This window comes from Pogoniulus pusillus, chromosome Z (genome assembly GCF_015220805.1).
Source record: "Pogoniulus pusillus isolate bPogPus1 chromosome Z, bPogPus1.pri, whole genome shotgun sequence".
Lineage (NCBI taxonomy): Eukaryota > Metazoa > Chordata > Aves > Piciformes > Lybiidae > Pogoniulus > Pogoniulus pusillus.
Window position 1 is genome coordinate 39,987,813 of NC_087309.1, and position 16,048 is coordinate 40,003,860.

General features: G+C 39.8%; 1 protein-coding gene across 1 annotated transcript in view; it reads right to left on the bottom strand.

Annotated features, from left to right (window-relative positions):
* Positions 1-16,048, bottom strand: part of KIAA0825 (KIAA0825 ortholog) — a 359,412-nt gene that overhangs the window by 341,886 nt on the left and 1,478 nt on the right. The window contains exon 2 of the mRNA XM_064176290.1: positions 5,761-5,842. The gene's annotated coding sequence lies outside the window, so the exon portion shown is untranslated. The remainder of the gene's footprint in view (positions 1-5,760; positions 5,843-16,048) is intronic.

Below are 16,048 nucleotides of genomic sequence, written 5' to 3' on the forward strand. Positions count from 1 at the left end.
GTCATCATGATCCAAGCTGCAAATAATAGAGAGTGTCAATGTCAATTTTGCTTTCTCACACTTCTTTCCCTTCACTTCATCTGATTTTAATAATCCCTGTCAAACCACAAACAGTCCAAATTACCTTCTTGACACAGAAGCTTTCAAGGAAGAGACAGAATCTCAACTTCCATTTAGCGACTACAAAAGCAAGCTGTCCAACTGGACAAATATTATTTCCACTCTTGACAATCTCTACAGTAAAGCATGCTTTTTAATTTTCACTGAAGCTGCCAAGGGTTTGAGATAAGCTTCTTGTTTAGTGTAGATTGACTCACAGGATTATCAAACCAACAACTGTAATTGTGTTTAAAGAAGCCAGCACTTTCCAGTCAAAGATTAAAACTGCTTGTAAAGCTGCACGTCGCAAGCTAACTGAAGCTAACTGAATTAAGGCAAAGATTACACAAATAATTCCAGTTCAGCAGATCTCACATAATGTGTTTTAAGATTATTTTACATTTCTAAGATTGACCAAATTGTTGATGCTAACATGTAATATAAATCAGAATTTCAAGGAGGACAGCTTTATATTCAACTACAGCAGCAAGAGTCTAAGAAAGGTTAGCATCTGACAACGGGAAATGTGTTCAAGGCAAACAGGCTTCCACAAAAAGATGTGATCTGTAATCATTTTCCTCTGTTGGCTTGTCTTCAAAGTAAGCTTGATAACGTAACTCACTGCTTCACATGTATCAGTTTAAAAGTAATTGATTTCTCTGATGAGGCACGGTATTGTATAATTAGCATTCTACTTGAAGTTTATGTGGATTTAATCAAAGCATAATATATTCTTATAGGAAATTTTTCTTCACATAGACAGACCAGGCTCTCTAATCACCTGGAAGTCTATTGCTTCTTAGTCTTTTGACTTATTTAAAATTGTAATCAGGTTCTGAAGTGTTAGTAGGCATGAAAAAATAGAACAGGAGAACTCAGATGCTCCCCATCAGAAGCATCATGTGAAGTACTTGTTTAAATACCTCAGATTACCTGTCCCGTGCATAGGCCTAATTTAAGACTAGTCAAAGGTGTTTTAAAAGATTCTTTGGTAACCAGTCAGAACACACCACAACAATAAAGGTCTACCTTTGAGGAACATAAAATCACTGTGAAATGCAGAAGTATATGCCAAGACGCAGAAGTATATGCCAAGACAGTGTTCAGAGTTCCACAGCAAGAGAATTCTCCTCTCTACTGTAAAATAGCAACGTTTCATCAGTCCTGAAACAATTAAGGTTGGCAACTGGCTCTCCATAATTACTCATCTTCATGGCCACCCATCCTCCTGCTTGCCTTTTTATCTTGTATTTCTTCCCAGTATATAGAAAAAGTTTGTACAGCTTACTGTATTTTCCTCCTTCACCACTGCATCCGAAGCAGAACTTTGATACGCAACAGAATATTGATTCTACCATAGGTCTGCATCAGACTGGACCTGTGCTTTTTTATTATTCTGAGAAAAAAAAATCTGATAAAAAGATCACTTAAAAGAGAAAAATATTACTTGAGTGGCACATGGACCAATGGTATTCTCAGATTTAATTAAAAGGACATTGATTTAAGCCTCTTCAAGTGAACTGCTCAGCCTTGACTATGTCTGGATTTGAGTTAACTATTAGTTTGAGTCCAGAGCAGAATAAGTAACTGCTACCAGCCAGATCTATTAACTGAAAAAAGCACATATTATCTATCAGTTAGGGCAGATACACAATGGAAGTGGCTCACCGGAGAGGTCCCAGGAGACTGGAAACTGGCCAACGTGATTCCCATTCACAAGAAGGGTTGGATGGAGGAACCCGGGAACTACAGACCTGTCAGCCTGACCTCAGTGCCGGGGAAACTGATGGAGCAGGTTATCTTGGGGGCAATAACTGCACATCTGAGGGATGGCAAAGGGCTCAGGTCCAGCCAACATGGATTAAGGAAGGGCAGATCCTGCCTCTCCAACCTGATCTCCTTCTATGATCAGGTGACCTGCTTGGTGGATGTGGGGAGGCCTGTGGATGTGGTCTATCTGGACTTCAGCAAGGCCTTTGACACTGTCCCCCACAGCAAACTGCTGGCTAAGCTGTCGGCCTGCGGCTTGGATGGCAACACTCTATGCTGGGTTAGGAACTGGCTGGAGGGCTGAGCCCAGAGAGTGGTGGTGAATGGTGCCACATCCAGCTGGCGGCTGTCACTAGTGGTGTCCCTCAGGGATCAGTGCTGGGCCCCATCCTCTTTAACATCTGCATAGGTGATCTGGATGAGGGCATGGAGTCAGTCATCAGCAAGTTTGCAGATGACACTAAGCTGGGGGCAGATGTGGCTGGGTCAGAGGGCAGAAGGGCTCTGCAGCAGGACCTTGACTGCCTGGACAGATGGGCAGAGTCCAAGGGGATGGGATTCAATAGCTCCAAGTGCTGGTGCTGCACTTTGGCCACAACAACCCCATGCAGAGATACAGGCTGGGGTCGGAGTGGCTGGAGAGCAGCCAAACAGGGAGGTATCTGGGGGTGCTGATTGATACCCGCCTGAACATGAGCCAGCAGTGTGCCCAGGTGGCCAAAAGAGCCAGTGGCATCCTGGCCTGCATCAGGAATGATGTGGTCAGCAGGAGCAGGGTGTCATGGAGGGTAGCACTGGTTAGACCACACCTTGAGTACTGTGTTCAGTTCTGGGCCCCCCAGTTTAGGAGGGACATTGAGATGCTTGAGCGTGTCCAGAGAAGGGCGACAAGGCTGGTGAGAGGCCTTGAGCACAGCCCTACGAGGAGAGGCTGAGGGAGCTGGGATTGTTTAGCCTGGAGAAGAGGAGGCTCAGGGGTGACCTTATTGCTGTCTACAACTACCTGAGGGGTGGTTGTGGCCAGGGGGAGGTTGCTCTCTTCTCTCAGGTGGCCAGCACCAGAACAAGAGGACACAGCCTCAGGCTGCGCCAGGGGAAATTTAGGCTTGAGGAGAGAAGAAAGTTCTTCACTGAGAGAGTCATTGGACACTGGAATGAGCTGCCCAGGGAGGTGGTGGAGTCTCCATCCCTGGAGCTGTTCAAGGCAGGATTGGACTTGGTGCCAGGGTCTAGCCTTGAGCTCTGTGGTAAAGGGTTGGACTTGATGATCTATGAGGTCTCTTCCAACCTTAGTGAGACTGTGATACTGTGAAGTAGGGGATAGGAAAGAAATCTATGGAATGGTATCAAAGTACAAATAAACTCTTTGATATGAAAGTATATCTACACCACATCTTCTTAACATCAATCAAAATATCTATACAAAAGTAAATGTTGTGGCACAGACTCATAGTATCATTTTGGTTGGAAAAGACCTTTAAGATCATCCAATTCGGCCATCCCCTCACTCTGCCAAGACTGGTGCTAAACCACATCCCTCAGCACCACATACCTGCCTCTTTGAAACTCCTCCAGGGATAACGATTCCACCAGCCCTCAGGGATAAGAATTCCACCAGCCCCCTGGGGAGCCTGTTCCAGTCCTTTAGAACCCTTTCAGTCAACAAGATTCAACCTAAGTTCCCCATGGTGCAACTTCAGAGCATTTCCTCCCATACTGTCTTACCTGGGAGAAGAGACCAAACCCTGTCTGGCTACAGCCTCCTTTTAGGGAGTTGTAGAGAACAACTTCTACAACAGGTCTCTCCTCGGCCTTCTCTTCTCCACACTGAACATCACCAGCTCGCTCAATTGCTCCTCACTAACCCTGTCTCCAGATGCTTCACTAGCTTTGTTGCCCTTCTCTGGACATGCTTCAGTCCCTCAATGTCCTTGCAGCGAGTGGCCCAAAACTGAACACAGTTCTCAAGATGATTTTAAAAAAAGATATTTCTTTTTAAGACAGAAGCTTTTCAATAATTCATAAGCCACACATAAACGATTTTTCCAATCAGTTGCTCAGAGGTAGCCTTTATCTTCCTTGAGCATCTTCTTCGTATTTCAATCCAGTTCTCTCCCATTTGTTAACTTAAATTATTAGACGTTATGTCTTTATTTCTTGGCAGGAATTCCTAGTCACCACAGCTATGATGCTACAAAAGCAAAAAATTGCATAACCAAGTGTCACTTTTAAAGAATAGTTAGCCACAGTAGATTTCCATTGCTGTTCCGGAAGAAAGAAAGGGAAATAAAGGAACAGTTTCAGTGAAAGGCACTTCTTCTCAATGATCTCTCAAACTCTAGCCTGAATCTCCTTATCATAGGACAACTAGAAGTCCTGCAGCTGCCAGCTCATGAAGGAATCATCCTGTACTTCATGGTGAAGTTCATCTACCTGTTTATGGCATGGAGACAGCAAGTGGCTATGATACAAGAGTACTTTTGGAGATCTCTAATACATTCTTGCCATCTCTGCTGGGAAGTTATTGTGTCAAGAATATTATTTCAAAACACAGTAGAGGCAATAGTGTTAAAAGGTGGGAGAGGGAATTGTGACAAAATGCATCCACACAGGGGAAAATAAATCTTTCTTTGGAAGCAGACCAGTCTCAGTCCTGTAAGAAAAATTATGCTTGTTGTGACCCAGCCAAGAGCAGAGGACCCCAAACTAAGATCCCCTTCACCAGGAAAGTGTGGAAGATGTTACAAGCACAAACAAAACATCCATACAGTGAGAAAAACAGTTAATGGGATGTATTACAAATAATGAAGGAAGAGTTCAGGAATATAAACTGAAGGGAGCACTAATTTGACTTATTTTTCCTAGATAAACTTGTCAATACACTGCAGTATCTTTGGAGTTGAACACTACTCAGGAAGAGAATCAAAAGCCTACTGTTTTGCAAGTGCATATCATAGAATGGCATTGAAGAAATAATTTCATTTTCACTATCGAGGCAGACTGGAGTGACTTTTCCTTTTTTTTTTTTCTTCTATCACAATGTGCACCAGTCATAACTTTATCACAGGAAAAGAATCAGGTGGGCTGTATTCTTCACCACCCACTATTTCTGCATTACTTGACATAAATGACACACTCCCAGTCAAAAGGCATGGTAAGAATTAAAAAAATAGCAGAGTCTACTACTTGTATTTCAAACAATCCACTTCTCTCTTTGTATGATGGGTTATATGGCTCCCTAAACCACTTTTTGGAATGACTACACATTTTTATTCAAGTCAGATTTTTGTGCCATTATGCACTAATGACAATGCAATAAAGAGTGGAGAGAAAAGGTCCGTAGTGAGGAAAGAGATTGAGACAGCTTGAAAGTTCTTGACAGGGTCAAGAGAAGCTATTGTGGTTTTCTGTATATTACAGAACAGATTGCATTCTGCTCCAAATTCAGTAAGTAGTAGTAGCTGTAGTAAGAAAACACTGCAAAGTACAATATACCTCTCAAAAACAGTGGTGTCAATTAACTTTTATAATTATGTAAGTCCCTCCTACAGAGAGGTATCTTATTCAGTCCACTTACACCAATCCAAAGTTCATACTCATCCACTGCTTAATAGTTGAAACAGACAGTAATTTTTATAGCTGTTGTAAAGAGATAAGAATCTATAAAATGGTTAACCAAACAAAGCTTGCTTAGAACTTTGTAAAAACTCTTAAATTTAAACGTTTGCATTTCCTGTATTTTCTTCATTCAATAAAAATTCATTTGTTCTTGATTAGTACCAATAAATACTGTACAAATCTCACCTAATTATCCAGATAGAACTCCTAAAGCATGCATAGGTAATAGTAAATTTCAGAAGACGTCAATGTACAGTCCAAATAAATACGTACCTTTAGTCAGTATGTTCCCTCTGCAACTGAAATCTTCTTGTCCTCAGTTTAAGAGACCTCAGTTAATACTTTATCGGTGGCCCTGTGTATAAAAGAAGGTATTAAAATTACCAGTAGACATTATTTGAGGAAGAAACACTTTTACAGAGAAAAATCTTTTTTGCTTAAGTCTTGCACAAAACTGCTCACACAGTAAGACAGTAAAGCTTCTCAATTCCAAGTGGTAAACAATCAAGCTCAAAAATATACAAAAAGTTTTACCTTGAAGACCCCTCATTGATACCCTTATACAAGCCTTGGTGCTACAAAACACTTCCTTAATTTGTCAATTTGTTCTTCCAAAGGTATTTTTAAAATATATAGAAGATATGTAGAGTACAGCAAGTTAGAAAGCCAAAGAATCTCTCCAAATAACATATGGCAGCTATATAAAATGCTTATTCAAGGTCCACACAACTCAGCAGTTTTATTCAGAATAATTTAACTCACAGACCTTCACTTTTAGAACAAGCAGCTTAGAAAAGAGGTCTGAGATGAACATTCTGTATATAAACAGGACTTATAAGAAAGAGGGAGAGAGACATTTTAGCAAGCCTTGCAGTGACAGGGCAAGGTGCAAGGGTTTTAAATTGAAAGAAGGGAGATAAATACTGGACATAAGGAACCATTTCTTTATGATGAGGATCGTTAGACCCCGTCCCAGGTTGCCAAGATAGGCGGGAGATGTCCCACCCCTGGAATCATTGCAGGTCAGGTTGTCTGGGCATCAGAGCAACCTGGTCTAGTTGCAGATGCCTCTGCTGACTGCAGGGGGTTGTACAGGATGACTTTAAAGGCTCCTTCCCATCCAAACCATTTGATGATTCTGTAATTCTGTGACTGTACTAAAAGAAACAAAAATTCCAGTAGTGGATGTGGTCACTAACAGAATGAGTGAAATAAGGTAAATAAAAATTAAGCTGGGTAAAAATACCCTCCCAACATTCTGTACCAGCCACCAATCATGTGTAAGTCCATTGATATCCATTACCAAGCCACTGCATAAGCACTGATGGTGGCACAGGGTCAGTGACTTGTGACCGGTGCAGGCTTGCCCACTTGGCAGCAGTGCCAGTTTATGCTCGGTTAAATTAACCAAACTGATGAACAAGACAAACTAGCTGCATTAAACTTACAGACCCTGAGAAATCATGTCTACAGAGGAACTGAGAGCGTTTTATACCTTGCATGCTAAGAAATCTGCACAGAAAGTTCCTGGAAAGGAAAGTCCTGGAGCACCTTTGCTGTGAGGACAGGCTAAGAGAGCTGGTGTTGTTCAACTTGAAGAGAAAGCTCTGGGGAGACCTTAGAGCAGCTTTCCAAAATATGAAGGAGGTTATCAGAGAGCTGGAGAGGATCTTTTTACAAAGGAGTGACAGCACAAGGGGTGAACTACTTCAAACTGGAAGACAGATTTAAATCAGATTTTAGAAATAAATTCTTCACCACGAGGATGATGAGTTACCAGAACAGAGAAGTCACAGATGCTTCATGCAGGCCAGGCTGGATAAGGCTTTAAGCAACCTGGTCTAGTGGGAAGTGTCCCTCCTCATAGCAGGAGGAATTGGAACCAGATTGTCTTTAAGGTCTTTCTCAACCCAAATGATCCTGTGGTAACCCACTGTTGTTTAACAGCAACAAAATAGGGAAGTGTATGTAAAAAAGAACAGAAAGTATCCTGTTCACTTGCTGGTGTTCCCCAATATTTAAAGCAAATAAACTTATTTTTGCAAAGCTTTCTGCATGCATTAAACTCTTGTTTTATTCAGTTTATTGGAAATTTATTCTGGTTTGTTAAAAATAAAGTGTTTCTTTATGTGAAAAATAATTTGGAACTTGTAGCACTTTCCAGGGTTTTAGCTAAAGTACCTGAAGACTAACGTTTCAGTAACTCAGAGGTTCTGTAGAAGAATCAAGAACAAAGGAAGAACCACAGGTAAGTCTGACAACAGCCCCTGTTCTTTGACCAACACTTTCACATCTGTGTTTTAAATTGAGAACAAAGACTACAAAGCTGGCACCTTTTTCAGTGCCTCTAGTACTTTTCAGAAAACAGGGGCTAGGCACAAAAACTGTATCAGAAATGACAGTAAGGTTGTAACTCCAGCCCACAAAAGCCAAGGAATTTAAAGTTAGTCTGACATTCAGTCCTTAAATCATGCAATTGTGCTTCTTCTTTAAAAAGCAACAATGCAAGTTAATGACAAGTTGTCAGCCCTAACTTTGAATTGCCTGAAGTTTGTCATTTGGTGTTTGTGTCACAACCTTAATGTTATTTAAATGTAGTTTTTAGTATCTATTATTTAAAAAGGTCTACTTTAAGACAGCAAAAAGCTTTGATGGAATAAACCTCAAAGTACACTGTAGTGCTGCTATGCCACTTCATTAGAAGTAGTGCATAAAACATATGCTGTTGACAAATCTAATTCATTAAAGGTGAGGTAGATGCACTTTAAAACAACTGGATGGCATCATTATCTACAGTTCCTCTTATAAATTATTCTTCTTTTCCCTTTTGACTGAACTTGTCAGTGCTCTCTTTTCACACTCTGAATGTTTTTGCCTTAAAATTCAATACCTTCAACATGTTTGGACAAGTTAAATAAGTGGCGTATTTGCTAAAACTGAATCTGTAAGCAGAAACATTCACACTGATTATTTCCAATATTAACTAATGAGAAATAAAATTAAGCAGCATGTACAAGAGCTTCAGCTTTATCAAACATGAAATTTAAAAATGAAGAGAGGAGGAAATTACAACGTACACCAGAGTAACACTGGCAGCATTTCGCACTGCTATTCAGATGACTTGGATTTGATACTGAATTGAATTGTGCAAGAGAAGATCAGGCACATCACAGAGCTGACAGCTAGCTGACATATTTAGTTATAAAAGGAAGAATTGTTAACTCTATCACTCAGAATTTCAGGCGAAGGCCAATACTGGTACAGGAACTAAAGGCTATAAAGGATCAGTTAATAAAGTTAAGCTGGTACTTGAAGTATGGCCCATCAGAGTGGTGAATTCCTTCAGCAGCCTTCAAACAGGTAAAACACATAGAACTAGTCACAAATGGATCAAAATAGATCTTAGAACATCATTGTCTGTGAGAACAGGTAAATTTTTCACTTTGTCCCAGAAAGGAGGAAGTTCTTCTAAAACTGGTCTTTATAAACCAAATCAGTGTGCAGAAGCTTCACTGAACTGATTATAAAATAAAAGAAAAAAAGACAGCTTTTGAGGACTTAACACAACTTGCAGTTAATTTTCACTAATCACACATTCATCAAAAGTCTAAATTATCACAGTATCACAGTATCACCAGGGTTGGAAGAGACCTCACAGATCATCAAGGCCAACCCTTCACCACAGAGCTCAAGGCTAGACCATGGCACCAAGTGCCACGTCCAATCCTGCCTTGAACTGCCCCAGGGACGGTGACTCCACTACCTCCCCGGGCAGCCCATTCCAGTGTCCAATGACTCTCTCAGTGAAGAACTTTCTCCTCACCTCCAGCCTAAATCTTCCCTGGCACAGCCTGAGGCTGTGTCCTCTCGTTCTGGTGCTGGCCACCTGAGAGAAGAGAGCAACCTCCTCCTGGCCACAACCACCCCTCAGGTAGTTGTAGACAGCAATAAGGTCACCCCTGAGCCTCCTCTTCTCCAGGCTAAACAATCCCAGCTCCCTCAGCCTCTCCTCATAGGGCTTTTGTTCAAGGCTTCTACAGGGAAACTGGAAAAAAAAATCAAATTATTTTTAGTCATGGTTTTTATAACGTAATGTTCTTTTTAATTCTTTATAAAGTCACATAAATCTACCCATTAACAACATTTTTTAAAAAGAGGTATTTATGTATAGAATGCATAAGCATACTTCCATATGTCAATACTCTGTACAAATATTTTGTAATGCATTAGGTGGATTAGCAAAGGATCTTGCCTTGTTCAGGAAAAACTCTGTTACATATAGCACATACCTTTTGTGTTCTAGAGATACGTGTACACAGGCACATTTTAAACAGGATGGAGTGTCTCAGATTAAGTCTGTACTGTCTCATGCAGACACAAGCTCATTCGAAAATAACTTACTCTGAAAACTTAAGAGGTAAACTTTTGCTTAGAAAAAAATGGCACAAGTAAGTTAAATAATGGAACCACTTGTATCATTCACTGAGGCCTGTTTTATGCCCTGTGGACTGCAGCATATCAGTTTCTGCAAAGATCTCTAAAACTTTAAAACTAAAACCTGACAGATTAATTTATCACCTTGCCATCATCATCTACTATTTACCTCAGGTTTACATCATGTATGTCCAATATGCTACGCATGCAATTCTCCTCTTTAGTCTCCCCATTAATCTTCGTCCTGCTCTTTCTTGGTTTTGTTCCTTCTCCTGCTACACTGTCTTTATAATCTCATGAGTAGAACAGTCATATCTGTTTAAGCCTTCTACCACCAAAACACAGGAAAAGTTAGCTGCAGATGGACAAAAGTACAGCAGTATCTCCACTCAAGGAGACACATCTCAAAGGCTACCTGTCTCCAGAATCCCTTAAGTGAACTGAATTCAGAACCATTTCACAATCTCGTTGCAGATGTCCCTGACTGCTGAAGGGGTGTTGGAGTAGATGACCTTTAAAGGTCCCTTCCAACCCAAACCAGACTGTGATTCTATGATTCTTGTTAGAGAGAAGATCCATATCCTATTGACTCCTGCTACCTGTGACTCTTCTCATAAAGTAATTTCTTAGATTCTATGAGGAAGCATTTACCTCTGAATGCCAGGAAAATAGCACTTTGGGTGTCTACATTCTACTCTGGTCTGACTTATAAATCTTTAAGAATGCCGCTGGGAGTGGTGAAGCAGGAAAAGGAAAGAAACAGAGATGGCATTCTTACAGTTTACTCTTACACAGAGAGTAAAGCCATCCCACAGGAAGTCTTCATGTTCCTCAACATTTCCTGGAAGGTTGCTCTGTTCCCAGACAGGGATTTCAATCCCACTCTTACTTCAGCTCTCACCGATGGTTTCTACGAGCAGTGCTGTTGCTAACCACACAGCCCTTCTGTCAATACTGGCACTCCAGATGGGAGGAACTGCTGGCAGCAAAGGCCTTCTACACTAATAAATGTCATTGCTTCATTGGGAAACTTCAAGAAAAGAGGGAAAGGCTTTATCTAAGTCACTGCTTCAGAGGAAGTCTTTTATTCTTCTGTGCATAAGGCAGTGTTGAAGCACCTCTTCTGTAAAAGGTCTAACCACTTTTTCTACAATCTTTTGGAAATTTTCAGGAACATACAATTATTAAGAAAAATATGTCATTTTTGCTACTTTTACACACATTCACCATTCTATCTGCAATTACTTAGGGAAGAATAATACAAACAAAAATCCCAACCAACTTAAATAACAAACAAACAAACAAAAACAATTAAAACACGCTCCAAAAATATTTCTAATAAACCAGCAAACTCCATCTGAATGATCTTGTGTGGATTCTCAAAATAAAAAGTGAAAGGAGTATGATGAAGGAAAATTTGCAGATTACATCAGATAAGATCTCCTCCACAGGAGAAAAACTTGAGGTCATTGCGGGACTTAGGTCAATTAAGTCTTCCAGACAGGTAAAGCAGGTTTAGGTCAGGACAGAAGAATAATGATACAGTTAAGAAAGGAGACCCAAGCACTAACTCAGAGCAAGGAAAGGGGATAAACCTGAACTTTACATTGTAGGAAAAGTTAACCATTAAATGCAAAATTAAGCTACCCATCTACCTCTGTTTTAAAAGAAAACAAACCAACAAACCTTATTCCAAGTCATGAGTGAAAGTGCCCTATGAAGTGTGGCTCACTTACTGCAGTCCTCTAATTCATCATTTACAGAAGAGATATTGAGCAAGCTGCTCCACACGTGTCACTCACACTGACTCACTGACATACAATAATAGGTGAGTTGGCAGAAGGGCAGATGAATGCCAGGAGACAAGATGGTATTGAGCTTAAAATACCCATAAAATGAGCCTTGTAAGAAAAATGGTTACATGAAAGAAACACAAACAATATCTCCTGAAAAGACCACTACTAAGATGTTTTTAAAAACAACGTACGACAACTGGGAGTTTATGGTCAGTAAGGTTTGAAGAAAAGCAATGATTCTCACCATGTTTGTCCTGCCATTCCTATATTGTTTAGCTCATGACAGAAACTAAAGCCATGTTTATCGAATCATTATTATTCCAAAGCTATTGTAGCTTCTGTGGATTCATATTATGCTTATATTCTTGTAATTCCTACTCACTATAGAAGAACCTTATTTTTTTCAGTTTCCACAAAGTCAAAGTCAGCACTTGGTGCTGAAGACATACTCACAAAATGGACTTAGGATACAGAGGTAGATTTTTCTCTACGTGAAGGCAGTGTGGTGACATTTGACAATGTTCTACCTTTTAGGATTGATTTTTCACTGTAAATTCTGGGTTTTGTGGTTGTGCTGGTGGCTTTTCATTTGTTTGGTTGCTTTTTTTCAAAGCTGTGATATCTAAATGTTTGTCCAAAATTTGCTTGTAGCATCAATTTTTGTTTTGTCAAGTAAAACAGCTTAAAAAGTTATTACAGTTATACTGAGGTAAAATTAGAAAAGCACTCTACAAAGTAATTCTTTAAACTCTGAAATTATTAAGTAGTCAACTGATGAACTCTTTTGCCTGCTGGAAAATATTTCATTCACATAATGCAAAATATCTTCCACTAGCTAAAACAAAATAAATATCAGTTATTTCACCACAGAAGAGATGTTTATGCATGGATTGTTATCACAATTACTACCAAAAAGTTATCTATCTTTTTCAACAGAAAGTTAAATAGCTAGTGAAAGACCAATAACAGAAAATCTAAAAAATATCCCAAAATCTGCATTGCAAAGTTGAGGGAAAAGTGGTGATATCACACAGAAAGAGGATGTGAGATTTGAGGGCAAGGTTCATCAGTGATCCTGTTCATCAGAGCAACACCAATATGGCCCAGAAAAAGGTAACTGAACTTTATTATGTAAAGTAAAGTAGTTATTTTGAGGAAAATGTGTGAAATGACAATGAAAAATAATTTTGTCATTTTTATCTCTCTAGGAAATAGCATTAAAAAGCAGTTACAGAAGTCTGGAAGAGATGAGCACCTGAAACACTGTAAGTAAACTCTTTTTTGGTAAAAAGGAATATTCAACTCCTATGATCTTGGCTTCTTAAAGAAGTGAGGACATGGGAACTGTATAGCCATTCTTCATAGTCCTTAAAATGTAATTAGAAACATTGTAAATTAAATACCAGTTTTGTAGCACTGAAAAATCACTTCTGTATTTTAATAGATGTCATGAGCAGTGTAAAAGAGAAAGTTTAAAAGTGGGTATCTAAAGCCAAGACAAGCAGTTTGAATGTGGTTCATAATACTAAGCAACTTAACTATATACTTGAAAAACACAAGAACAAAGGAAAACAGAGGTACTGAAATAAGCAGACTTAAAATGTCTGCTTCCTAGACCTACAAGACCTTGCATTGTATTTTGTAAGTCAGAAAAATAAGTAAGTAATTAAGAGACACTCAGTGCTATAATAAAATCACAAGGATCACAGAAGGTCAAGGGCTGGAAGGGATCTCGAAAGATCATCTAGTGTAATCTCCCTGCCAGGGCAGGATTTCCTATACCAGATCACATGAATATTTTCAGGCAGGTTTTGATTATCTCCAGAAAGGGAGACTCCACAACCTCCCTGGGGAGCCTGTTCCAGTCTTCTGTCACACTCACACTGAAAAAATTCCTCCTCAAGTTTACATGAAAATTCCTATGCCTGTGTTTCCACCCATTGCGCCACATCCTGTCATCAGGCATCACCGAGCAGAGCCCGGCTCCATCCTTCTGGCACTCACTCTTTACATATTTATAAACATTGATGAGGTCATCCCTCAGGTTCCTCTTCTGAGGCTAAAGAGCCCCAGCTCTTTCAGTCTCTCCTCATAACAGAGACGTTCCATTCCCTTCATTATCTTTGTGGCTCCGCACTGGACTCTCTCGAGCAGTCCCTCTTGAACTGGGAAGCCCAGAATGGGACATGGTATTCCAAATGCTGCCCCACCAGGGCAGAGGCACTGGAGAATCTCTGTCGACCTATCAGCCACAGCCCTTCTAATACAACCCAGAATGGCACTGGCATTGGCCTTCCTGGCCACAAGAGCACATTGCTGGCTCATGGTCTACCTCACAACAACTAGGGTGGAGAAAAAAATACTTTGGGCCTTTCATGAAAAAGTAGTAGGAAAAGGTAATTGAAATCCAAGCTTAGGAGGCATCACTGCCTGACAGATATCATGGCATCTTGGCTTGGATCAACAATAGTGTGACAAGAAGGGCCAGGAAATGATTGCCCCCCTGTATTCAGCACTGCTGAGGCCACATCTTGTGAACTATGCTCAGTTTTGGGCCACTCACTTTTTGAGGTGCTGAAGAAGAGAGAAGGGCAATGAAGCTGGAGAAGGGCCTAGAGAACAGGGCTAGGGAGTAGACGAGGAAAGTGGAGTTGTTTAGCCTAAAGAAAAACAGGTGGAGGAGAGACCTCATTGCCCTCAGCAACTCCCAGAAAGGAAGTTGGAGTCAAGTGGTGTTGATCTCTTCCCTCTGAGCAACAAATGATAGGGTAAGAGGAAACAGTTTCATGTTGGCACCGGTTGGATACTAGTAGAAATGTCTCCCCTGAAAAACTTCTCGAAGGCTAAACAAAGTCCCCAGGGTCGTGGAATCTGCACTGCTGGAGGTGTTTAGAAGACAGAGGCGTGGTGCTGAGGGACAGGGTTTGGTATATGACTTGGTAGAGTTAGATCATGGCTGGACTTAATGATCTTAAAGGTCTTTTCCAGACAAAGTGACTCTGTGATCACTAAGATGAAGTTAACACATGTTCTTAATTTCGTAGAGCTACACTTCAGTAACAATGTAATTTAAAGTGAAAGTAGGTGTAAAATGTTTGATGTCTCATTTATTCTGATTTCATGCATTTTAAGTGCTAGACACAATTAAACAAGCAAACAAACAAACCACTGAATAAAAAAGAGAAAATATTTAATTGTCAAAGGTTACAGTCATCATATAAGGACGCAACCTCTCATTATTAGGTAGTTCACAATACTGTGTGTTGAAACGTACAATACTGTATTATGAAGAATTCTTCAGCTATTGGTTAGTATTACAGTACTGGTTAAGTTAGTAGTAGTTTACTACCTACTACTAGAATACTACTAATTACTACTAGAATTAAATCAACTTTAAAATACATGAATCCAAACATTATTTATTTATGCTTTACCAGAATAAATAAACACAGAAATATTTACACCGTGTTTCTTGGTTTTATATGAGACAAATTCACTTTATAATAATAATAATAAAAAATATTTACAGACAACAGATTTAGTGTGCTGTAAAGTTTAGATTTTGTAAAACAAATGCAGGTTTTTGTTTTCTTCACTCTATTTAGAAGAATTAAGTACTTTTACAGTACAGACAGCTGAATAGTGCAAGTATAAAAGGTTTTAAATAGAAAATCTAACTAATCTGTGTTGTCAAATGCCCATAAATACTCAACTCTGACCATTCAAGTAGGTGTTTAAAATATTATTTTCATTACCAAAAATATTATATTGAAACCTAATGGCAAACGTTGCTGATTACTTCTTCTTACTTGCATACAAATATACTGCTGTAAAGGAAACATAGGGAAAACTTTAGCAAGGATTAGGAGTGCCAGGATACTTTACAAACAGCAACACAGGGCCCATTTCTGGCACGGCAGCACCATTTCTTCATTCTGGTATTTGGGTAAAACAGATTGAAAACCAAGTCTCAAATGCATTGCCCTGTTTTAGATGTCTGAATACAGGTGGTTTTGGTCTTCTTTCCAGAGGAATCCCTATGTTTTGTAGCACTGGTGAGCTCAGAGCACTGCTTTGATTGATCTAAACTGCAGTGACAAACACTGAACAAGCACTTGATGAAACGTCTGTGAAACTTTACAGGTCATTAAGTACGAAACAGCTACCTCGGTGAGTACAAAACGAGTTGTCCACTATCATGTAAGAACTCTGTGGAAGGTTGTAGAGTATTGTTTCATTCTCTAAGGAGGCAATCCAACTGTATTTTTTTTTTCCCTTGGACACAGATGTGTGTGCTGTAATTTCTAAATTTCAAAAAGGAAGTGTTTCAC